The sequence below is a fragment of the Pelobates fuscus genome, chromosome 8, assembly GCF_036172605.1.
Source record: "Pelobates fuscus isolate aPelFus1 chromosome 8, aPelFus1.pri, whole genome shotgun sequence".
NCBI lineage: Eukaryota > Metazoa > Chordata > Amphibia > Anura > Pelobatidae > Pelobates > Pelobates fuscus.
This window is the reverse complement of record NC_086324.1, coordinates 32031157-32055963: the sequence shown is the minus strand read 5'-3', so window position 1 is coordinate 32055963 and position 24807 is coordinate 32031157. Positions and strand designations below refer to the sequence as shown.

Here is a 24807-nt window from a genome sequence, read left to right as displayed (position 1 = left end):
TTTTTCCTATTCTCCTTCCTTCTTCACTTTTCTTTTCTCTGTTTCGAAGTGATGTCATGTGCTCTCATATAGTATACTGTTTTCTTTGTTTAATTGGCTTGTTGTCTACTCATGTTATTTTTTATTTACTTTGTTTTCATTGCATACCATGCAAAAAAAGAAAAATAATAGCATTTAAAAAAAAAAAAAAAAAAAAAAAACACTAATTTGAAGTGCCTGCATTTGCTGGAAACTCCCAGGCTGGACAGGATCTACCCTGAGCTTTTACCAAATCAGGAAGTGACTCAGTCAGCCATGATGCTCACTTATCTTTGTAGAACAGTGCTGAGCTTGTCCAGTATGCAGTGCTGTTGTCTGAACTTCAAGGGTTTACATTGCAGAGTTAAAATGCCTCTAGAGGCTGTCATAGTCACAGCCACTAGAGGCGCTTCCTCCTAAATAGCCGAGCAAAACTCCAAAATAAAGCTACACTAAACAAAATTATAAACGCAACACTTTTGTTTTAGTCCCCATTTTTCACAAACTGAACTCAACGATCTAAGACTTTTTCTATGTACACAAAAGGTCTATTTCTCTCAAATTTTATTCACAAATCTGTCTAAATCTGTGTTAGTGAGCACTTCTCCTTTGCCGAGATAATCCATCCACCTCACAGGTGCGGCATATCAAGATGCTGATTAGACAGCATGATTATTGCACAGGTGTGTCTTAGGCTGGCCACAATAAAAGGCCACACTAAAATGTGCAGTTTTATCACACAGCATATTGCTACAGATGTCGCAAGTTTTGAGGGAGCGTGCAATTGGCATGCTGACTGCAGGGATGTCCACCAGAGCTGTTGCCCGTGAATTGAATGTTCATTTCTCTACCATAAGCCATCTCCAAAGGCGTTTCAGAGAATTTGGCAGTTCATGCAACCGGCCTCACAACCGCAGACCACGTGTAACCACACCAGCCCAGGACCTCCACATCCAGCATCTTCACCTCCAAGATCGTCTGAGACCAGCCACCCGGACAGCTGCTGCAACAATTGGTTTGCATAACCAAAGAATTTCTGCACAAACTGTCAGAAACCATCTCAGGGAAGCTCATCTGCATGCTCGTTGTCCTCATCGGGGTCTCGACCTGACTGCAGTTCGTCGTCGTAACCAACTTGAGTGAGCAAATGCTCACATTTGATGGCGTCTGGCACTTTGGAGAGGTTTTCCCTTCACGGATGAAAACCTGTTTTCACTGTACAGGGCAGTTGGCAGACAGCGTGTATGGCGTCATGTGGGTGAGCGGTTTGCTGATGTCAACATCGTGGATCAAGTGGCCCATGGTGGCAGTGGGGTTATGGTATAGGCAGGCGTATGTTATGGACAACGAACACAGGTGCATTTTATTGATGGCATTTTGAATGCACAGAGATACTGTGACGAGATCCTGAGGCCCATTGTTGTGCCATTCATCCACGCCCATCACCTCATGTTGCAGCATGATAATGCACGGCCCCATGTTCCAAGGATCTGTACACAATTCCTGGAAGCTGAAAACATCCTAGTTCTTTCATGGCCAGCATACTCACCAGACATGTCACCCATTGAGCATGTTTGGGATGCTCTGGATCGGCATATACAACAGCGTGTTCCAGGTCCTGACAAAATCTAGCAACTTCGCACAGCCATTGAAGAGGAGTGGACCAACATTCCACAGGCCACAATCAACAACCTGATCAACTGTATGCGAAGGAGATGTGTTGCACTGTGTGAGGCAAATGGTGGTCACACCAAATACTGACTGGTTTTCGGCCCCCCCCCCTGACCCTGCAATACAGTAAAACTGCACATTTTTTTAATGTGGCCAGCCTAAGGCACACCTTTGCAATAATCATGCTGTCTAATCAGCATCTTGATATGCCCCACCTGTGAGGTGGATGGATTATCTCGGCAAAGGAGAAGTGCTCACTAACACAGATTTAGACAGATTTGTGAACAATATTTGAGAGAAATAGAACTTTTGTGTACATAGAAAAAGTCTTAGATCTTTGAGTTCAACTCATGAAAAATGGGGGAAAAAACAAAAGTGTTGCGTTTGTAATTTTGTTCAGTGTATTTAATTAAGTGGTCTCCAAGAGACCATTCGATTGGCACAGAGCACTATTGTGTTGTGCATGTGCAGTAACCTCCCAATTCTTTCCTATGGAAAGGCATTGGATTGGCTGATCTCAGACAAGCAGCCGGAGCCTCAGCACGGAGACTGGTGCACCACGGGATGTACATAAAGTCACCTTTAAAAGCCTGACAGTGGGGGGTAGCTAGCAGCCCCCTATAGATAGAGGAACACTATAGCATTAGAAACACGTGTTTTCATTCTTAATGCTATAGTTTTCCTTTACGATTTTCTGATACTAGAAAGATGTATTAACTCTGAATATTTATGACATGTTAATATGTGGTTACCTTGACTGACAACTTCATGGTGTACCCTAAATATATTTTTGCATAGTAGTACGCTTCCTTTGAGTAATTAGATTCTGTTAACTCCTTCATTGCGCGCGTGCTCAGCATTCTTCTCTCTCCCACTGTGAACAGAAATGTTAAATGTTTTTGTTACAGTGCATTGTGATTGAAGTGATGTTGATTGTAAACTATGATGTAAATCACCAGTTAGAAAGCTTCAAAACAATTCAGCATGCAAGCATGTTTTTATTTCAAAACATTGCACTATGTTTTCCTTACTAATGTAATGCAAAGCAGTTAGAAGTGGTTATTTGTTTAAAGGGTATACTTTAAAATATTTGTTTTCAATCCTAGGAAAATCTTTACATAGCTGCCAACAGTGCTGATTTTCCTGGAACAGTCCCACATCTTGGGGCACTGTCCCTGCAAAAACAGGTTCTGGGGGCCCTGTCCCACATTTTGATATCTGCAGGGCAGACCACAAGGAGGACAAAGAGACAGGGCAGCATTTCAGCTGCACTCCTTGTGCACCGTGACGAGGCAGGCTGTTAGTCTGCACGGCCACCCGTTTGGGTGGACCTGTCCACGGGAGGACCCATTACTCTGCACAGCCCACCATTGTCTTGGAATGTGGGTAGGGAACGTTAGCAGGTATACGTTTAAAGTATGCCTCTTATCCACAAATCCTGTTGATGGGAGGTTTTTAAAAAGATACATTTACCTGACTGTACCTCTACTTTCTGTATCAACTGAGCAAATGTATCTGCCGTCCCTCAAATGACACGCTCAGGACAACACAGGTAGTCTTAGACATGCTTATATGTGGATAGATTGCCACTTACTGTAAAACAAAATATAAAAAAAACAATTATAAATCACTCCTGGAACACAATGTAGTGGTTGTAGTGCATGGAGAATTCCTGCAACACATCTGACTTTTAAAAATATATCATTTAAAGTTACAGTATTCCTTTACTGACCTTAAAATCTATGACATTTCTACTTCAAAATTGGTTTGTAACAATCTGCCACAACTTTAAACAAAACTCCCCCCCCCCCCTTTATACTTGGCAAAGCAGTCTCTGTTTCCCTGTCAAACCAAGAGTTTTATTGGAACCAAAATTCGGTGAAATGAAGTGAAATAGAAAAAAGTGAGTTTCTCTAGGTGATAATTCAATTTGCATTTCTTATTGCAGCCTTGAAAACCGTGATGTCACAGATCTGACCGCACTCTTCCCAGTAAGTACTCTTTTTTTTTTTTTTTTTTTTTTTTTTTTTTTTACCAGTGTGTTTTTATTACATGAAGGGGCTGGAGTATGAAACGGAACACTGATGGGGTTTGTTGGGTAAACTGCCCATTGGTTGAAACCTGTATTGCAAAATGTAGGCACAAAATATTCCAATTCCCCTTTAGTCACATCTTGGCTGTTTTAACATAAATTATGCAATTTGGGTTTCAGTTCACAATTCGATGCTTAGTGAACCCACCATTTAGATAATAGACTCCTAAGTTAGCAGTCATGTTTGCTTGCATTATTAACTAAAATTGCCTCTCAACCAGGCCTGCTACAATTAATTCCATTTATTAATTAATCAGAGCTGAGATTCCCACAAAAAACTGCCTTGATTAATTCATTGATTTCCTCATACAGCATGGGAATACTTTTGGACATCACTATTCATGCACCTCCCAACAGCAAATACTTCTAGTTCTTTGAGAAATTATGAGGACAGAGAATAACAGAGTTTTTCATTAACATAAGAATACAAAATGGATTTCAAATTGAAGGCCAGGGTGTCCAAACTGATAGCATAGCTGACTTAGATAATTTGTATAGTTCAGCTGTTTTGACCTTACAGGGATACTATAGTCACCGAGACCACTTTATCTCAATGAAGTTGTCTGGGTTCAGTATCTCTGTAATTTTAATACTGCAGTGTAAAACATTGCATTGTTTTGTGTGTGCGATGTTTATATTGCAGGGTTAATCCACCTCTACTGGTTGTCTTCCTGACAGCCACTAGAGGCACTTCGGTTGCACTGACTGAGCAAAACTCGGTCATGTGATAAGGAAACCCATAGGATAGCATTGAATGTTTTGCTTTCCTATGGGGACGCTTGGATGCACACGGGCTCTCGGCACTTCGGGTCCCCATGCCTCTTCGATGATGTTGCGAGAGGTGGAGAGGTGAGCAGTGCTGAGGAAGCATGTGGAAAAGGTAAATAAAGCTTTAATTTTATGGCAAATGTGAGGGGAGGGGGTTCTATAGAGCTAATACTACAGGTTTGTATTCCTTTAAATTCTAAACTCACTTTGAATTCTCAGTTCAGCAAATAACCCTGCCAGTAAAACAGATTTAAACAGAGAAATTGAAGCGTTTTTATTTGATTCAACTGCTGCAATATAGCTCAGAATTTTTCTTCTTAATGACTGCTTATGACTCTTCATTTAAATGAATATTGATTCTCCCACTATTTAATGTCTTTGTTGCTGTATGTAAGATTCTCAAACCGTCACCATACTTGATAAAGGCAAACAAACACATTCATTCTTTCCTGTTAAGGTTTAGACTACATTATACTATTAATTTGTATTTGTATTTTATTTCTATATATATACACAAGTAACCACTAAACATTTTATTAAATCTCTCTGCATTTAACTCTTTGCACCTAAAATTAAAGGGACTCTCCAGTGCCAGGAAAACAATCTGTTTCCTGGCACTGGAGGTTCCCTCTCCCTCCCACCCCCCAACCCCGGTTACTGAAGGGGTGAAAACCCCTTCAGTCACTTACCTGAGGCAGCTGTCTCCTCCTCCGCTCCGCTTCTCCTACCGTCTCCGTCGGCTGGTGGGCGAGACTGATCCCGCCCACCGGCCGGGGAGACCTAATGCGCATGCACGGCAATGCGCATTAGAACTCCACATAGGAAAGCATTGAGAAAGAATTTCAATGCTTTCCTATGGGGAAATGAGCGACACTGGAGGTCCTCACACAGCGTAAGGACGTCCAGCGACGCTCTATCAAGGGAAATCTTTGCTATAATCCAGGAAGTGCTCTCTAGTGGCTGTCTAGTAGACAGCCACTAGAAGTGGAGTTAACCCTGCAAGGTAATTATTGCAGTTTATAAAAAAAACTGCAATAATTACACTTGCAGGGTTAGGAGTAGTGGGAGTTGGCACCCAGACCACTCCAATGAGCAGAAGTGGTCTGGGTGCCTGGAGTGTCCTTTTAACACCTGCTTTCCCTTGATAAATCTCCCCTTTGCTATATTTTATTGCTCATTTCATTGTCTGAGCAAATTATAAAATATTCTATGATGATTAATTATTAGAGAATGTACCAAAGTGGAGCAATCAGCAGGAACAGCCTATTGGTTCCTATGGCCATTGCTCCACTTTTAGAACTTTGCTCCCACATTTCCAGTTTATAAATAACCCCTTACTTATATCTTGCTCTGTGAATGCCAACCCGTTTCATAATAAGATGAATTCTCCTCCTAGCAACAGCCTATTGCAAAAGTCCAAACACTTGTGTCTGCCAGCCAGTAGCTGAAGTCACATTTACACACAACAGTTTGACAATTACAGAGCAAGGCAGTCACAGCGATACTTGGAGCTGCAATGATCTGCAGAGAATTGTAATGGCTAACTGTCTTACAGCCGCTAAACCACTGATCTGTGCGCATGGACATTTCTGTATTTAGGCCATTGTCTTAATGTTAACTGGGTACGCTAAGTACCATACCTATTACAGAGACATCATAATAAGGAAGTTTAATTTCCTGTTATCGTTCCTCATCTGATTCGAGGGTGTAAGCACTCGGGTATAGGGGATTTAGGCAGCCCCTTTTCTGCAGCGGAGTCACCGTTAACCCTTTCACCTCTGAAGAAGCGATGTTGGGACAAACAAGAAACGATTCGGACAACCCTCCTACACCCTAGGGCTCAAGCCGTACGAATGGCATCTCGAGGAGGGGGTCCAAATTTCTTCTCTGAGTACATGTTGAACCTGCTTTCTCATTCACTGGGTTGTTGAGTCCATACACTAAACAGTTGTGGCATTTGCACAAAACAACAAAAAAGTCAATAAAAAAATTACCCCAATCATATTCAAAACATTGAATGGTCTAGTGTATTTTTTGTAGATGTGATAGGTTATTGGGTGTATCTCCAATTTAAGGTTTTATATATATATATATATAGAAGGCGTTATGCCTGAAATTGTGGGAGGGATTTCATGCCTATTTAAACCCTGCGTTCCCCCCACTCACCTGTCTGCGACGATTTCGGAAATTCCCTCCCACCACACCCTTTTCATATATCATTATACCTGGGTGGGCCCTCTTTTGCAGGCCTAACCTCACGTCGGTTTCGGCACACCTCAACCGACTCTCATATATTAAAATTACACACAGTTTTAATGTGCGCCCCTTCCATAATCCCGTACACAAATATATATATATTTTTTTATTCTTATATAGATTTTTTTTTTAACTTTATGTGGTAAGCGCTGCACACTTGAGCCATGTTAGTGCTTTGGCCTGCACTACTTGTTTCATGCAGTTTATTAATGTATTTATATGATATTATATCCATTGTACATACCTGACTTATCAAATTAGGAAAAACCTGCTTGCATTTGAAACGGCCAGCCATTGTACATAGTGTCTGGGTATAACTTCTAATACCTAAATGATACATGCTTTATCTCGAGAGCAATAACTGGTTGCTAAAATATGAATTGTTAAAAGTTAAACTCTGCGCCCTTCTTCCCGCATAATCTGTGATGAGACAAAAGCAGGGGTGTAACATTGTGGCATGAGTGTGCTGTTGCGGAGACCCAGTTGCAAAGCCCATGTTATCTGGCAAAATGGAGTCCCTTCGTTTAGTGAATGCTGGAGCCACGTATAATGGCATTTGAGATCTCGCACTCCTCTTTCTGCCCGTGCAAAGGTATATGGGGGTCCAAGGCGAGCCCAGACATGTGCGTGTGGCAGATACTCTTGAACATATTCCAGCTCATGTTCCCCTTAGCCTGCGTTACCCCATTGTATGTAGCACTATGGATTAATTATACACAGATTCATCACCCACGGGGACGCCTCTTTTGATGAAGCTCTGTTTTCTAATCTCTTTTAGAATCTGAGGAATTGCATTGTTGTGTGTGTGTTTAGGGATAATATTTTGGCAGCTGGTATCTTTACAAGGTGTATCGTATAAGAAGCCGTTCTCTATAATTTGCCAGTCTTTTAAATATCCGTCAATATTTTTGCTTTGCTCTGTTTGCTTTTTCTTTTATGCAGATTTGTGCCAGCTCGCTGGCTTCTTCCATTGTAAGCAGAATAAGACAATCACAAGTCAAGCATGTGTCCCTTCTAATGCAAAATAGATAAAGAGGAACGTTCTGGGAGATCACTTACTGTTCTATGGCTAACAAGCGCAGGACGAATTTTGCAGATGAGAAAGGAAATACAAAGTACTAGGGAAATTAATCACAAACATTTAAGGAGTGCTCTAAGTACCATAACAACTGCAGTACCCTGTTGTAGTTATGGTTCCAGTCATCCCCTGGTGACCCTATGTTAATAGGCAAACTATATTTAAACCGTATAACACTTACCTGGGTCCCGTGGGTGTCTGTGGTTAATACATGCTTACAGATAAATAACCCAAGATCATCAATATTACATCGTATTTTGGCATAATGCATTATCCGGTAATTTGGCAAACGCAATCTAAAGGTGACATTATATAGTCTGTAAAGTGACACAATGTAATTTTTACATGACACTGCGTAAAGGAATCCTGTCTCATAGGACATTTTCAGGGATAAATAGCGACTGCAGACAGAGGTTTTAAATGGGGGATTGTAGCTTGAAAATGTGCCTCCCCAATCTTTTCACGTTAACCCTCTGAGGCCCTGTGTGTCAAAAATCCTATTGCATTACAACATACCTGGCATATGATCTTATGTACTTATTTTTCCAGCCAGTGTTAAACATTGAATTTACTCCATATTATGTGACGATGCTTGCCCTGTGTAACAGACTAACACAAGACGTTAATAGGTTGCCTAGCACAATAGTCCATGGCATTACGTTTGCTTACTTACATTTTCATTATATGAATGGATCTATTCTATATTTTGTACATTTGCTGAATATTTTTCCCTGGGGTCCAGTGGTGGCTCAGGTGGATGGGAGTCAGAGTTCTCACTCTGACTCCCTGGTCTTCCACCCGCGCGGCTCTCAGTGTTAGCTGGGAGGAGTGACGTGCAGTCACTTCCTCCCAGCTCTGTGTAATCACAGGGGGCCCGGTCGCACTGTTAAAGCGCCCAGCGCTGACCGGGCCCCCTCACAATCCACATCCATTCGGTGGCCCTGACAGCATGGGCCACCTGATGGACCCCTTGGACGGCGGCCACGGCGGTTTGCCGCCCGGGCCACAAATGGTGATGGCGGTACCTGGTCACAGGAGTACCGCCGGCTCGCACCCGCCCGCCCACCCACCCAATCTCTCCAAATGAGGAAATCCCTACCGCCTACCTGGAATCCTGAAACGCCCACTAGTGGGCGGTAGGGACCAGGTTGACGACCCATGGGTTAGATGGTGGTTTTAACGCTATATGGTCAAGAATACATGTTGGTGTTCCTGACCCTATAGTGTTCCTTTAACCCCTTAAGGACCAAACTTCTGGAATAAAAGGGAATCATGACATGTCACACTGTCTGTCCGTGTGTCAGTATGTCTGTGCTTGTGTGTCTGTCAGTGTCTGTGTGATTCAGTTTCTCTGTCTGTATGTGTGCCAGAATGTCTGTGTGTGTGTGTGTGTGTGTGTGTGTGTGTCTGTCTGTCAGTGTCTGTGTGGTTCAGTATGTATGTGTGTATGTGTGTTTCAGTATGGCTGTCTGTGAGTGTAAAAATGTCTGTATGTGTGTATGTCTGTCAGTGTCTGTGTGTGTGTGTGTGTGTGTGTTTCAGTATGTCCGTATGTTTGTGTGTATATGTGCCAGAATGTCTGTCAGTGCATCTCTATGTCTGTGTGTGTGTCTGTGTGGTTCAGTATGTCTTTGTGTATGTGTGTTTCAGTATGGCTGTCTGTGTGTGAGTCTGTGTCAGTACGTCAGAATGTGTCTCTGTATCTGTATGTTGTCCATTTGTGTTTGTGTGTGTGTGTGTGTGTGTGTATCTGTATGTGTCAGTGTTTGTATCTGTGTGTCTGTATGTGTGTCACTGTGTGTGTGTCGGTGTATCTATATGTAGTCAGGGGGCCCAAGTAAATGCTTGCCCAGGGTCCAATCAAAATTAAAGACGGCCCTGTATTTAGAACAGAGTACCTACTTTAAACATGTGTTTTTCATTATCCTATGTCAATAAATAAAGGAAATATTACCAGAAATATTTCATGTTTTAAGGCTATTGGGGTAAAAAGTTTAAAAAAATATTTTTTTCCATTTTCCAGAATCCTGCATGCCTCTGATGTACATCACTTATATTGCGTAATTTTACCCCAGACGTTTTTACAGAAGTGGGCAATGTCTCTTCATATTGTCTGTAGATTTTGACGGAGATTGAAACTAGGTTGTTTAACTGTAGCAACCTATCAGCGCTGCGGTGAGCCGTATGAGGGAGATCAAATCCCGAAATAACAGCATCAATTTTATATCTGTATTTCTTCAAAGTAAAGTTTCACACTCAGGAAAACAGACAGAACAGTTTTTGTTTAATAGCTCTACATATCTCGTGTGCGTTGCGATTCGTGCCATATCCACCTAGACATACTTCTGACTTGCTCGTACAAAAATCATTCCCAGATGCAGATACTACATGTGATGTGAATAGCCTGATGTCACTGGCATATTGAAGCCACATGTATAGTGTTTGCCGCATTTTGTTCTTTATAGATTCTGACAAATATATGCATAGTTTAGACCATGGGGCCACTTCTTTGGAGAAAGCTCAGGCTACCCTTACAAATTCTGAAAAAGCAGAGCATATGTGTAGACACATTCAAACTTTCTGCCCAAACCACACATTAAAGGGCCTTGCCACATACAATATTTATTAGCTTACAACGCTAAGCAGAATGGTATTAAATATGTAAAAATAGGGAGAAAATATATTTTTCTCCACGATACGCTTCTCCTCTTCTAAAGGCAGATTTTGTCAGCATGGATTGAACAAAATGTACATTTTGGTGTTAGGCCTATTGTGCATTGCCTTTACCACCCACTTTTTAAGCTTTGGCTATCTGCAGCTGGTATAGCAGAATGAAGGAGACCTGTAAAGAAATCATTATACCTCCCAACTGTCCCTGGTCGAGCTGGACAGTCCTGATTTCAGGACTACGGTCCTGGATTTTTGCTGTAATGTTTTTCATGAGAAAAGTGTGAAATGTGAGTGTGCCATTGGAGTTGCTTGTGCAATGCAGGACATTTTGCAGATAAACAATTGTGTTAGCAATATCCTCAGTATGGGCAGCCTTTGTTGGCTTATAGGCCATCTAGAAGCATACAGTGACTCTGGATTCCCCCTCCTGTCCCAATTTCATAGCCCAAAATTTTAGGTGTCTTTGAGACTATTCAATCTCCATACTCCCTCCTGTAAGATGATTGTAGGGCATACTGAGATATTTTGCCCTAAAACCTTTCAATTCTCCCTTTCCCACAGTTCCATATCTACAGGAACGTTCTGTTGAAGGATTTTGATTCCGCTACTTCAACGTTTTGTCAACGGTTATCTCTGCCTTTACGTTCATGGATATTTTTAGCACCTGTTAAATACCTTGTAAGTGATTTGCAGAGATTAGGAGAACACTCCAGTGCAATTTCAGGAAACGGAACATATTATTGCTAAAATATGCATCTCGTACCCTTTAGAAGTCCTTGTGTGCAAAAAAATGTGTAAATCGATATTAAGCACCTAGAGATGTTTTGCTATGGTGATATGAATTAAGTGCTCATCCCTTGTGATTTCCTACATTGAAATCCCATATGTCATTTGTAAATCAAATAAAACTTTTTTTTTTTTTTTTTTTAAAGTATAAATGAAAGCCTGGAGGGGCATTTCACGAGATAATTTACTGTAATGCAATCTAGTACCGTTTAGGTAAAGAGGATTCGTCCTTTTAAAGCTTACTTTAAATGCATTATGTTCATTCACAAACATCTGATTACTTACTTATGACAGCACAATGTTTGTTTCATGTTAATACCTATTAACTTGCAGCGCGCTAAAGACTTTCAGAATGGCATATAAGGTCATTATCACTTTGAGCAAATTAATCTTCTTTTACTTGCCTTGCAGTATCTGGAGCTGAATGTGTGAGCTGGGTGTGAATAGGCTAGGTGAGTGGTGGTGAGATTTAACTTTGCTCCTAAATGGTTTGGAAACAGACCACAGACGAGTAAATGTCGCTACATCGGTTGTCCATACTTTGTCTTCATGGTGCTCAACGTTTTGTCATATCTGTCATGTAAATTATATCAATGGGCTTGAAATGACACACATATTAATGCATGATATAGTTAAATTGTTTTAAATCCTTGAGTCAGATCCAAAACTGGGTCCCCGTGATTATTTCAGTGGCTCCATAATGGTTGGAACACGTGTACCATATCCATTGGATCTCAGACAGCGTCCTACAGTAAACCATTTACTGAGTCAGCGTTTCTATTCCCAATACAATGGAGACCCATATAACACTTCGATCAGTCTAAGGAAATCATTTGGCAGAATTAATTTTGTTACATACATTACAATTGAGGAAATTGTCAATGAGTGAATTGTACAATTGAAGAGCGAATTCAATGTATGTAATTTCGATTTCTTGTCAAAAACAAAGAACCACTAATATATAGTACAAAATATGGTAGAACTATTTACCTTTTGAAGTTCCTACCAGGAAGAATACAACCATACCATGAACGCAACAACTTATCTGGTCTGTGGAATCTGATCTTATTTCCCCTAGGAAGGTTATTTGGGATATGTGGACTTGCTGCCAACAAAAGCTCTACTTATCTGTTCTGATGAGATGATGGCATCCATACCATAGTACCTATTAATGTACTGAAAGTGTAATTAACATTTTGGTGAATGGTGTTCCCCACCTGCGTCACCGACTGTGCATGCGCGCAGATACTAAAGGGGCTTCAGCACAGAGTCCGTAGAGGAGTTGATTGATGTGCTCTCACTGCACATATAAAATATGAGGATGTATGGCTTCCTTGTCTGGTAAGTGGGAAAATGAGACAGGCTTATAGCTGCAGCAATTTTTGCAAATCACTGCAGTTATAAGAGCATTTGGAGGTCTGAATTTGGGACAGTGGTGAGACTATTCATGTACTGGACAATGGATGTGGGTTGTGATCTTGTGAAGCCCTATCACATTTAATTCCCTGTGTGTAATTTACAGAGCAAGTACGTCTAATAATGAATTAATTATGGAAACGTGGTCTTTAGAAGAACAACAACAGAGACCAAAAGTGGAATGACAGGACATGAGGTATAGACAGGGGACTGCATTGTATTATAACATATGCAAGACGCAAACATGGATATGTATTCCTAATGCTACAGTGTTCCTTTAAAGGACCACTATAGGCACCCAGACCACTTTAGCTCAATGAAGTGGTCTGGGTGCCAGGTCCCTCTAGTTTTAACTCTGCAGCTGAGAAACATAGCAGTTTCAGAGAAACTGCTATGTTTACACTGAGGGTTAATCCAGCCTCTGCATGCGCGTTCGTATCTGATGTCGGCCAGGAGTGGGGAGTTCCCCAGCACAGAGGGAGCCCAGCGCTGGAGAAAGGTAAGTGGCTGAAGGGGTTTTGAACCCTTTCAGCCCAGCGGGAGGGGGCCACAAGGGTGGGGGGAACCTAATGAACATAGTGCCAGGAAAACAAGTTGTTTTCCTGGCACTATAGTGCTCCTTTAATACTACTCCCATAGAAACCTCTAAAAATCAAAGTGAATTCAAACTAAATTTCAGATAATCGCTAAGCTGGAACCCAAGCAGACTAGAAATATTTTTCTACTTTAGCTATTCTAACATTAAATGAACACTATAGTGTTGGCTTTATAAACCTGTATTCCTAACGCTATAGTGTCCCTGTCCCTGTCAAGAGAAGTTCCCCATCCACAAAATGAATAAAAGTTTTACTTCTCTTTTTCCAGCGTTGAGGCTCCCTCTGCGCTGCTCACCTCTCCCGTGATGCCATCGAGGAGCCATAGATCTAACCACCAATGGCCTATCAAATGCTTCTCCAAGAGGAACATTGGATATCTGATGCCCATATATGGCAAGTGCCACACATGCATCCAATGCTTCTCACAGGAATGCTTTGAATTGAATGCTCTCCTATGAGCTGTAGTGTCATGTGACCAAGTGTACTCGGCCAGTGCAGTGGAAGTGCCTCTAGTGGCTATTTAGTAGATATATCCCCCCGGCACTGCATGGGCAAAAAAAACAACTTGTAACACTAACCCGATTCCGACGCCAATCTCCCTCTGCGCTGCGTCAGCGCTCTGCCTCCTACATCACCTGATAGGGGAGGGGCATATGCTCATGCGCGGCGTGCGCTTTTGGCCCTCCCTATATTAAAGCATTGCTTTAATGCTTTCCTAGGGGTATTTTACCAACACTGGATGTTCTCATGCAGAGCGTGAGGACATTCAGTATCCGTTAGTCGACCAAAAGTCACCTAGCCACCAGGAAGTGCCTCTAGTGGCTGTCTGATTTGCAGCCACTAGAGGCAGTCTAAGTCCTACAATGTAATTATTGCAGTTTCTCAAAAAATTCAATGATTTACATTGCAGGACTTTGGGAGACAGTGACCACCCAGACCACTTCAATGAGCTGAGTGCACATAGTGTCCCTTTTAATCTGATACATTGTTCTTGTTCCAAATTACATTTTAGTTGCATAAATTGTTATAAATGAGTCTCTTAGAAATTCTTAGAACAGCCCTGCCCCATGGCCACTCCTCCTCCCCTATTCACACCACTATTAAAGTGTCCCTCTTGGTCCAATTTAAAATGTTGGGAAGAATGACTTTATTTGCACCTCTAAACTGAAATCCGTTTGCATTATAAACCTGTATCCTGCAGTGTGCAACCAATGCGATGATGTATATCTAACCCGCCAAGTCTCTAAGAAGCAGTTTGGTTAAATCTTGACACTGAATTATTTACGTGGCGGTAGATCTGATGTTTGTGAAATCCTCGCTCCCAATTAGTTCATACATTCTCATTGTGAGTGTTTATTATGGATATTTCGATTTATATATAGTACAATAAAAAAGTCATTACACAAAAGAGAGACGCACTGAGAAAAATGTCATTGTTTAAGCGCAGCATGTTAACAAATGGACAATATTTTATATTTACATAATGCTTGTAGCTATTTCATGGTTTTTATTTCTGGCGTAAGTTGAACTAAACTATAACAGAAAGTAACATTAAAATGCAATAATTATAATATATAGTTATGATTCAGTTCACAGCTTATTGTTTCATCGTTGCTCTCAGTCTGGTACTCCCACCTATGAATTCACCCAGGACATACTTGGAAACGAGAGAAATCTCAATGTATCCTTGCTGGTAAAAATATTTTCTAAATTAAATAAATTCTGTGAGATGAGAAAACCTGCAAACAAACATCTGAAAATTAGGATACATAGTGTAATTGGACAAGGTCGATGAGTTCCAAGAAACCGCCTTGCGTCACGTGTGAATTTATTACATCACGTTTTATTTTTCAAAAGAGAATAAAAAAAAAAAAAAGAGAAAGTGCAGAATTGGCATAGGTCCAAAACAGGTGTTTTATTGGTACAAGCACATTGAAGGGATCTCACATTGGCAGAAAAGTGTCACACGAGAGAGTGGAGAGACTGTATACCTTTTGAAACTCGAGATGTTGTGGGCTAAATCACCTGTGATGCATTGTCAGCATTATGGGAAATGTAGTCCAGAACGTCTGGAGTGCTGAAGGTCGCCTACCCCTGATACAGTCTGACATGCATTACATAACGAGACTGTTTTACTGCATATGGGATTGTTAGGACGTATGATGTCTCTCCAATTTGTCTTGTAAAGATTACTCATTACAAATGTCTGAGGATTACTCATCTCAAATACTTGTAACCAAACAAAAAAACAAAACAAATCATTTTAGTATACATCGAAGGCTGAAGCTGCCCAGGGTTGTTGCAAAATGGAAACAATTTAAAAAAGAAAACTTTTTACTTGCCTTCCGTGGCGACGTGACGCTTGTGTATTCCATACGCTGCTCACGGAATTAAATGTCTCTCCACCTGTATCTGTGGAGACAGTGACATCATTCCTCCTTTTCAGATTGTATCTGCAAGCGTGTGGCAGAGAATGGGTTAATCTGTACAGTTTATTTACCGTACAAAGCTGTTTAATACACTATATAATCTATTTATAGTAGAAATAAAAAAAAAACTGAGGCTACGTAAAATCCCCTATCTTGGCAAACAAATCTGGGCATTCGGCTATACTACATGGCCATATTGTTTTAAGCCCACAATATTGCCTTTAACCCCTTAAGGACACATGACATGTGTGGCATGTCATGATTCCCTTTTATTCCAGAAGTTTGGTCCTTAAGGGGTTAAAGCATTAATTGAGGCGAGCCTCTGGACGCAGTTTAAGCGGTCAGTATTGCAGTTAGCGTGTCTAACTCTCACGTTAAAATCAGTGTAGGACCTACCAATATTGGGATGCTGTGATGTAGCGGTGGGCTTAACACTATATGGCTATATGTATAGTAATTTTAAGTAAGTTGGAAAGTTTCAAACTTTTTTTTGTCTGTGTCAATAATCTGTATTTTGTCCTTTTTTTATTTTTATTTTTTTTGGTCTTTTACGGCAGCACCACTACATAGAAATGTGCCCCCAGTTCCCTTTTTTACTGGGCACCTGAACAACTTCATTGGAATGAAGTTATGGTGCAAGGAGATCCCTGTGTCCGTTTACTTTTAAAGAATAAATCCCCAAATTCTGAAACCAGCTCTGCCCTCTCTGATACTTTAAACAGGAAGCCTCGGACAGAAGCGCTGCTGATTATCTCCGAATTTGTTCTGACGCCAACAGTAGCATTCATAAAAACTGTGAGAAAAATCCATACGAGGCTTCCTGCTTCAAGAATCCGAGGACAAGGGGCAGAGCTAAGCGACGCTGGGTTCGAGACTTTGGGGTTAACATCTACCTACCTCATTAGAGAATTCATCCTCTACAAATCAGCTTTGGCTCTTTCTGAGTAACAGAATCACCATTTTAACAATAACCTGTGTCAATTCAGCAGGACCAAAATGGTTTGCGCTGATTTAGCTGCCCTATAGCGGCTGCAGGTAGTGCGTACAGACTCTGCATCCTGTACAAATATTTAGACGGATGGTGAGGACTTTACATTTTCTCATTTTGATGTCTCCAGCAGAGAGGATGGTCTTAGGGTGTGAGGGAATCCCCTGCTGTTTTTTTTTTTTTTTTTCAAAACTGTTTTGAAAACAGTGCGGTCACGAACAAAAAAACAGTTTCAAATGTACCCATGTGCTCCAAGCACCATAACCACTGTAATAAGCTGTAGTGTTTTTGGAGTGTCCCTTTAAATCCCACAAGCACAGACCTTTGTCACAGTGACTTGACGCTGTGGATTCTATGCGATATTTCTCACTGAGCGCAAAGGGTGTGTATATTTATGTTTGCATTGATCAATAAATATGCAGATGTCATTTTTAACACCGTAAGCCCAGCATGCTGTGTGTGCGATCTGCTTGTCAGTTTAATATGCGAGTCACAGGAGCTGCAAGGAAAACACATTTTACTTACCAGATATGATACATAAAAAAGCTGTTTGTTAATTTGCAATGATCCTAAAATCTGTTACACATAATTTTGTGGCATTTTGCTTTCGTTCTAAAGAACCTTGCATATATGGAACAAAAAAGAATGTAATTATGTACGGTGTTTTATAAAATCCTTTTTAATGCTCCCTGTTGCTAGGCCATTTCCCCTTACACTTGTGCTACCTTGATACACAGATTCCATACCACACATTTTGCTTTTTAATTAAACCTTGCGTTGACACTTCTTGTTGCATTAAGTTCTGATATTTTACCTGATAATGTATAAAACACAGGACGGCAAACCGTGGTCATTAGATCAGGGTTGTCAGACTGCGGCCCTACCAGCTGTTCCTTGATTCACTACCAACCTGTCTCCTATTTTAGCTGCTCGGGACATGGGATTACGACTCTCATTATTCTAGGCCAGATCATAGTTGACTGAACTGACCTGCAGATTTTGACAGGCTTTGTAATTGTCAACATCAAGTAGCATCGAAACAGTGAGAGCAGTTTTAGTTTTCAGTAATTGATTGTTAATTATTTTAACGATTATTTGGGTTTATTTACTTTATTAAAAATTGGGCATAATCGACAAGGGAGCTGTGAATTCTAGGTCATTTTGCCTGGTTTGGACAAAAATGTTTTCAAATTATTATATTTTTCAACTTGTCTAGTTTTACCTAAAAAATGTAATTCTCTTGTCGATTCTCCCCAAATTCTGGCTTTTGTAAATATACCCTGCAATTGTTATTAGTTTCTGATAAGGCATCTAAACATCTGTAAGGTGTATTTTTCACACATTCGGCTATCAATTTGAGGCTGAAAATCGTCCTTAAAGTGGGTTAAGAACCTTTTGCAAGAAGGATTTCAGTAATCAGCGTCACAGCAACTGGCTCTTTGAATCCTTGCAGCACAAACATATAAACATAAATTGCCATTTTAATTAGTAAAGCTAATTACTAGTGACTAGGAGCCCTGCTTGCAGATCTGCCGTCAAGGGCAAAAGCCGAGGCTGAAATTGTGGTGACATCAGTTGCTCGGCTTTTACTGGTGAATAAGTCGTTTATTAGGCTTAATGTACAGATGGTGAACTGAGAGGCTTAGATGCAAATAGAATTTTCTTTTGTATTATAATATTAATAAGATCAGCACAGCTTTGAGACAAAAAAGATGCAACAAAGTAAAAACATTGTGTGTGTGTGTGAGATAGATAAATGAACAGAAATATAGATCAATAGATGTGAGTAGATTGATATGGGGTGTGTGTGATGTCCTATTTTATTGCGGTATGTTTGTGACAAAATGTATTTATTGGCGAAATGGGTCAAACCCCAATATTTTCATATATTAATGTGTAAATTTGACAAGTGAATGTTTATCTGTCTCGGGAATAAAATAAAACGTTTAATATGAACAATTGCCTTTTAAATACGGTATCAAAGTGTTCCTTGCACATTGCAGACATCTATCAGCGGAATAAAACCCAGCCTCGAAGCTGGTTATAAGAGCTTGTGTATCATCCATCGGCTTTCTGTGTGTTTTCAGAGGTGATGTCAAGGTGAAAGCAGAGTAGCAGAATGGTTGGAAATCATTGATATTCTGACTCGGAGGCTACAAATGGCTCTATGGCAGATGGAGTCTTTGTCAGGGAAGAGAAATGGCAACTTAGGCGCATCATAGCGTTTTTTTTTTTTCTTTTGCTAGCAGCAACGCTCACAGGCTGTGACCTTCTACCGTTCTCCTGTGTTTTAATAAATTGTCCTCCGTTCCTATCACCTAAAAGTAGAGAAATGACAGTACCATAATTCAATACAAATTGAGTTGTTTCATTACAAAGCAACATAAACATGTTATACTGCCAGCATTTTAAGGGTGATTGTCTAAAGTGTCTGATATCTCAAGAAATACCTAGTAAATTGTTTTAATAGCTTTTCTCCCCCTTTGTTTTATTTTAGCTCTGATAGTTATTATTCATGCGTAGATGTCCTGATTCCGTCATGCAATTTCAGATGAGATCAGAAAGGCAGATTTTTTTTTTATTCATTTTTTTTTTTTAAACATAAGCATTAATGGAGGTAAAATGATTCTAACTGGGTATATCTGCAAATTTATGCTTCTGGGACATTTTACTGAACTAGGTATGTTTCGGTTTTAGAAGGTAGATTGATGCCTCTTTAATTTGTCCCTGCCATCCTAATATAGAAATATATTTGAAGATGCAGTCTGTAGCAGGTATGAATCCTCACTACCCTGTCTGTCCGCAGACAGTCTACAGGAAATGCTGTCACTTCCTACAGTAATAAAAACAGAAATATACCTTGTATTTGTCTCATTTTACTTCCTTTAGCAGTGTGACCAAAGGTGGCATTTTTTTAAATTTGAGATTTATATGAATAGAGTATGAGCCGGCTCTGTGATTTGTAAAAGGCTTACCGTGGGTTTATTTTCATGTTTGCAAGCTCGAATATTAATCTTTCTATATTTGGTATTTTGTATCTGATCATAACCCCAAAGGATCACTTTAAGCACTGGATCCTCTACAGATCTTTGTAGTTGTTATGGTGCCAGGAAACACTGAGTTCAGATCCTCCCATTTATATTGATTAACAAAAAATGTGTCTCTCAAGGGACCCAGCATTCTTCTCCCCAGTTCCCCCACCCCCTCCCAGGCACCCTAAGCTCTTGCATGGAAACTTCCACATTATCACGTTTGCAGCTAACTGGCTAAGCTTTGGGGTGGCCCCTATTCGTCTTCCTGCATTATATTAATTACAATAGGGTGCTTTGGCTATGGTAGTTAGAGTGTCTCTTTAAGTCTGTTGAGATCAATTCTCAAAATATTTTTCCAGGCTGACATTCTAGGGACAGCGATAAATAACAATGGAACAGTGGTCTCCCATGGTGCCGTAATGAGTAGGAAGGAAGTTGAAGTAGTATTATGTCACACTCTATGTATCCTTAAAATTCAATTCCATGAATTTGAAAGAGATTATTAACACATACTGCATTGTTCCAGAATTTCATTTGGTAGTTTAGAGCTCCTTCTCAAATGTGAATCCAAACTTATTTTAGCAGAAATACTCAAACTGCAATTTTGGTCAAATTTGGGGTATTTGTCTCAAAATCTTGTAGTTCAGAAATATATCTGGCGCTTTTTAAAGAATGCACTTTCGTCACCAAAGTGACGGACAACAGACCACGGGTCACTACTTTGCAAAACACAGTGAGACTAAGGGTTAAATACAGAGAAAAAGGAATTCACAGTAAATAAATAAATAAAAATAAAAAAAATTGTTCAAAATTCCATTTAACCGTTTCTTTGCTTATGGCCTGCTAATGGAACGTGGGCCCTCCAGGAAGATTTTACAATGGGTTAAGCTTGCTCTTGCAAGTAAATTCCAGTTTTCAGACTGGCATTCATTCATTCATTTTGTCCCTCCTGTGCTAACCATTTCCCTGCATTGTACACAGCAATGATTGGCGAATTTCCCTATAAATGTTGAGAGCACTCCATTTGCAGCGTTAACAAAATGCCTTGCTTGGAGCAATGGAACCTGATTGAGGAAAAAATATTGAAAGGTTGAGATGGAAGTTAAAAAAAAAAAAAAAAACTGACGGAGAAATGATGCAAAAAGCAAATGACACGAGGTCTTGGTTTAATACATATGTATTCCAGGTTGATGGTTGATTTCATTAGCAAATCTCATTGTTATGCAACGACTGTTCTTCTGCAGCAAAATGAATATTGTATTCTCGCAGGCGGAGTGTGTTCGTCCATTTATGTTTATAGATAGAAAGCAATGAGTGTCCTTCCGCTTAACAATTATAAGCTTCTATCTCTTTTTAAGGAAACACTGGGATGGAAATGTAAATTACTTTTTCTTTTCTAGTTAAATTCAATATTCAGAAAAATAGTAATTCATATTTTAATTTACATCTATCTGTCTATCCTTTTCTGTTTGTCTCTCTCTGTCTATACATCTATAACTCATAGAAACATGGAATGTGATGGCAGATAAGAACCATTCGGCCCATCTAGTCTGCCCAATATTCTAAATACTCTAATTTAGTCCCTGGCCTTATCTTATAGGTAGGATAGCCTTATGCCTATCCCACGCATGCTTAAACTCCATCACTGTGTTAACCTTTACCACTTTAGCTGGAAGGCTATTCCATGCATCCACTACCCTCTTAGTAAAGTAATTCTTCCCCATATTATTTTTAAACCGTGGGTGGGGGGGTGTGTCAAATTCTTATTATAAATGAATGAGCCCAGGTATGCCTGCCACCAAAAATAGTAAAAAGTAAAAGGTTACTCTGGATCTAATGACACAAAATGGTTGGCCTGGCACCAGAAGGCAATCACAAGAAACAAGTGATCGTTGGAAGACGGACAAGAAACATCATTGTTCCACTCAAGGCCGATTACAGTAACTGAGTTAGTAAACATCAGAACACCTGACGCGTTTCAGACTAGTCGTTCTTTATAGACCTCACTGAGTAGCCATTATTTACCCATTGGCCTGGTTCTAGAACACTACAGGAAATTGCACTAAACTATAAAACAAGATATGGGTAACATGGAATGCCTTCACACACAGAGATATGGGGAGCCCTCTGGCCATGTCAATTCACCTGGAGTGGAGCCTCCAAATGTTGACACTTGACCTTTTTTATTCTTTCTTTCACCCATAACCAGAAATAGATAGCTGCATGGATAGGTAGAGAGTTACACTAATTCAGAGCAAATGTTCTTTCTTCGTAAATATATATCTGTCAGGATCGGGACAGGGATCCAACACGCAGAGTACAAAGAGTGGAAAGGTACGTATACCGGGCCTAGAATGGCCGGACTAACGTACCGAGAGTAAAGAATAGTCAGAGGCAAGCCGAGGTCGAGGGAACGAGAAGACAGATAAGCGAGAGACAAGCCGGGTCAAGGGATAACAGAGAAACAGGGTAGTACAACGAGCCGAGTCAAAACCAAAAGAGCAAACTAGAATACCAGAGCACTGAGTGACTAGACAAGCTAGAACCACGACAGGGCAATGAGCTGAAGTAAGGAGTAAGCTTAAATACCCTGGTTCTGGATGGAAATCACGCCTCTGAAAAGTACCGATTGGATATCGGACACTTGAGTGACAGATTGCTCGTGCTAGCGTCATGACGTCACGTATTGAGCGTCCTGCTAGAAAAGGACGTGGATTCCTCGCGGCCGGTGTTTAAGTGACTGGATGAACCGCGAGGAACGGAGGAGACAGCTCGCCTGGACGGATACACCACCAAGTCTCTACCTCCCTTAGAGGTAGAGGCCTCAGGTACCCTGACAGTACCCCCCCTCTCAGATACGCCCACCGGGCGGAATGAACCGGGGCGAGATGGGAAGCGAAGGTGAAATGCTCTGCGAAGGCGAGAAGCATGGACGTCCTCCTGAGGTACCCAACTCCTCTCCTCAGGACCATATCCCCTCCAGTTGACCAGATATTGCAATTTTCCCCTTGAAATTCTGGAGTCAATGATGGAGCTGACCTCGTACTCCTCCCGACCCTCCACCTGAACAGGACGAGGCGAGGAGACCTTAGAGGAGAATTTGTTGCAAATGAGGGGTTTCAACAAGGAGACATGAAAAGAGTTAGGAATGCGTAAGGCAGGTGGCAGAGCAAGGCGATACGCAACCGGATTGATACGAGTGAGAACCCTGTAAGGACCTATGTAACGAGGAGCAAATTTCATGGACGGAACTTTTAGGCGAATATTCTTAGTACTCAACCATACCCTATCCCCAGGAACAAAAACAGGAGCCGCTCTTCTATGTTTGTCAGCGTGTTTCTTGAACAGCGAGGAACTATGTAATAGAATTTGTCGAGTTTGATCCCATAATTTCTTCAGGTTGACGACATGATCATCAACCGACGGTATCCCCTGAGAAGAGGAGACCGAAGGAAAAATCGAAGGATGAAAGCCATAGTTCATGAAGAAAGGGCTAGAGCGAGTTGAATCGCAAACAAGGTTATTGTGTGCGAACTCCGCCCAAGGAATCAGACCGACCCAATCGTCCTGGTGTTCGGAAACAAAGCAACGCAGATACTGTTCGATCTTTTGATTAGTACGTTCAGCAGCTCCGTTAGACTGAGGGTGATAGGCAGAGGAAAAGTTCAATTTGATGCCCATTTGAGAACAAAAGGATCTCCAGAAACGTGAGACAAATTGAGAACCTCTATCAGAAACAATCTCTGAAGGAATCCCATGTAGGCGAAAAACTTCTCTCGCAAAAATCTCCGCCAATTCAGGGGAAGTCGGAAGTTTAGGTAATGGCACGAAATGGGCCATCTTGGTAAATCTATCCACCACCGTGAGAATCACAGTCTGTCTTTTGGAAGCAGGCAAATCAACGATAAAGTCAATGGACAAACAGGACCAAGGTTTCTCAGGAATGTCCAAGGGGTGTAACAGGCCACATGGGGATGCATGAGATAGTTTAGTCTTGGCACAAGTCTCACAAGCTGCGACGAACTCCTCAATATCCTTACGAAGTGAAGGCCACCAGAAATCCTTGGATATCAGAGAGTACGTCTTGCGAATACCAGGATGACCAGCTATTTTACTTTCATGAAAACATTGTAAGAGCTCCAGTTGAAGTTCAGGAGGAACAAAGTTTCTTCCTTCAGGAGTGTTTCCGGGAGCTAGATGTTGTGACTTCAAGATCTGGTCAAGTAGCGGGGAATGAATTTTGAGACTGGTATTAGCAATAATATTGCATTTGGGTACAATGGAAGACAGAAGTGGTTCAACTGAAGCAGAGGGTTCATATTGGCGAGATAGCGCATCGGCTTTAGAATTCTTTGACCCAGGTCTGTAAGTCAGAACGTAATTGAAATGGGTAAGAAACAACGACCAACGAGCCTGCCTGGAGGACAGACGCTTGGCCTCTCCGATATAAGACAAGTTTTTGTGGTCTGTCAGGATGGTAACAGGATGTAATGTACCTTCCAATAAATGTCTCCATTCTTTCAAAGCCTTGATAACCGCTAGTAATTCTCTGTCACCAATGTCATACCTGCTTTCAGTACCGGTCAATTTTTTAGAGAAAAATCCACATGGATGTAAAGGTTTATCAACACCCAACCTTTGAGATAGAACAGCACCTAAACCAGTCTCTGATGCGTCTACCTCGAGCAAAAATGGCAGAGAAGTGTCAGGGTGAACTAAAATTGGAGCGGAAGCGAAAAGCTCCTTGAGAGTCTTGAACGCAAGGAGAGCTTCAGTAGTCCAATTCTTAGTGTCAGCCCCCTGTTTGGTCATGTTAGTGATAGGTGCAATAATGGAAGAATAGCCCTTAATAAAGCGCCTATAATAATTGGAAAAACCAATAAATCTCTGTATGGCTTTAAGACCTGTGGGTAAAGGCCACTCTAGAATGGATTGGAGCTTATCCGGATCCATCTTAAATCCCTCCCCAGAGATCACATAGCCGAGAAAGGTTACCTGGGTTTGATC

The 24807-nt window shown here is 41.0% G+C and overlaps 1 protein-coding gene across 12 annotated transcripts in view; it reads left to right on the top strand.

Annotated features, from left to right (window-relative positions):
* BAZ2B (bromodomain adjacent to zinc finger domain 2B) overlaps positions 1-24807 on the top strand; it is a 217099-nt gene that overhangs the window by 61819 nt on the left and 130473 nt on the right. For 11 of the 12 annotated variants that reach the window (XM_063429646.1, XM_063429654.1, XM_063429653.1 and 8 more), the window contains exon 2: positions 3638-3680. The gene's annotated coding sequence lies outside the window, so the exon portion shown is untranslated. Of the gene's footprint in view, positions 1-3637; positions 3681-4643; positions 4662-24807 lie in introns of those variants that run through there. The other variant, XM_063429644.1, reaches the window with a different exon arrangement.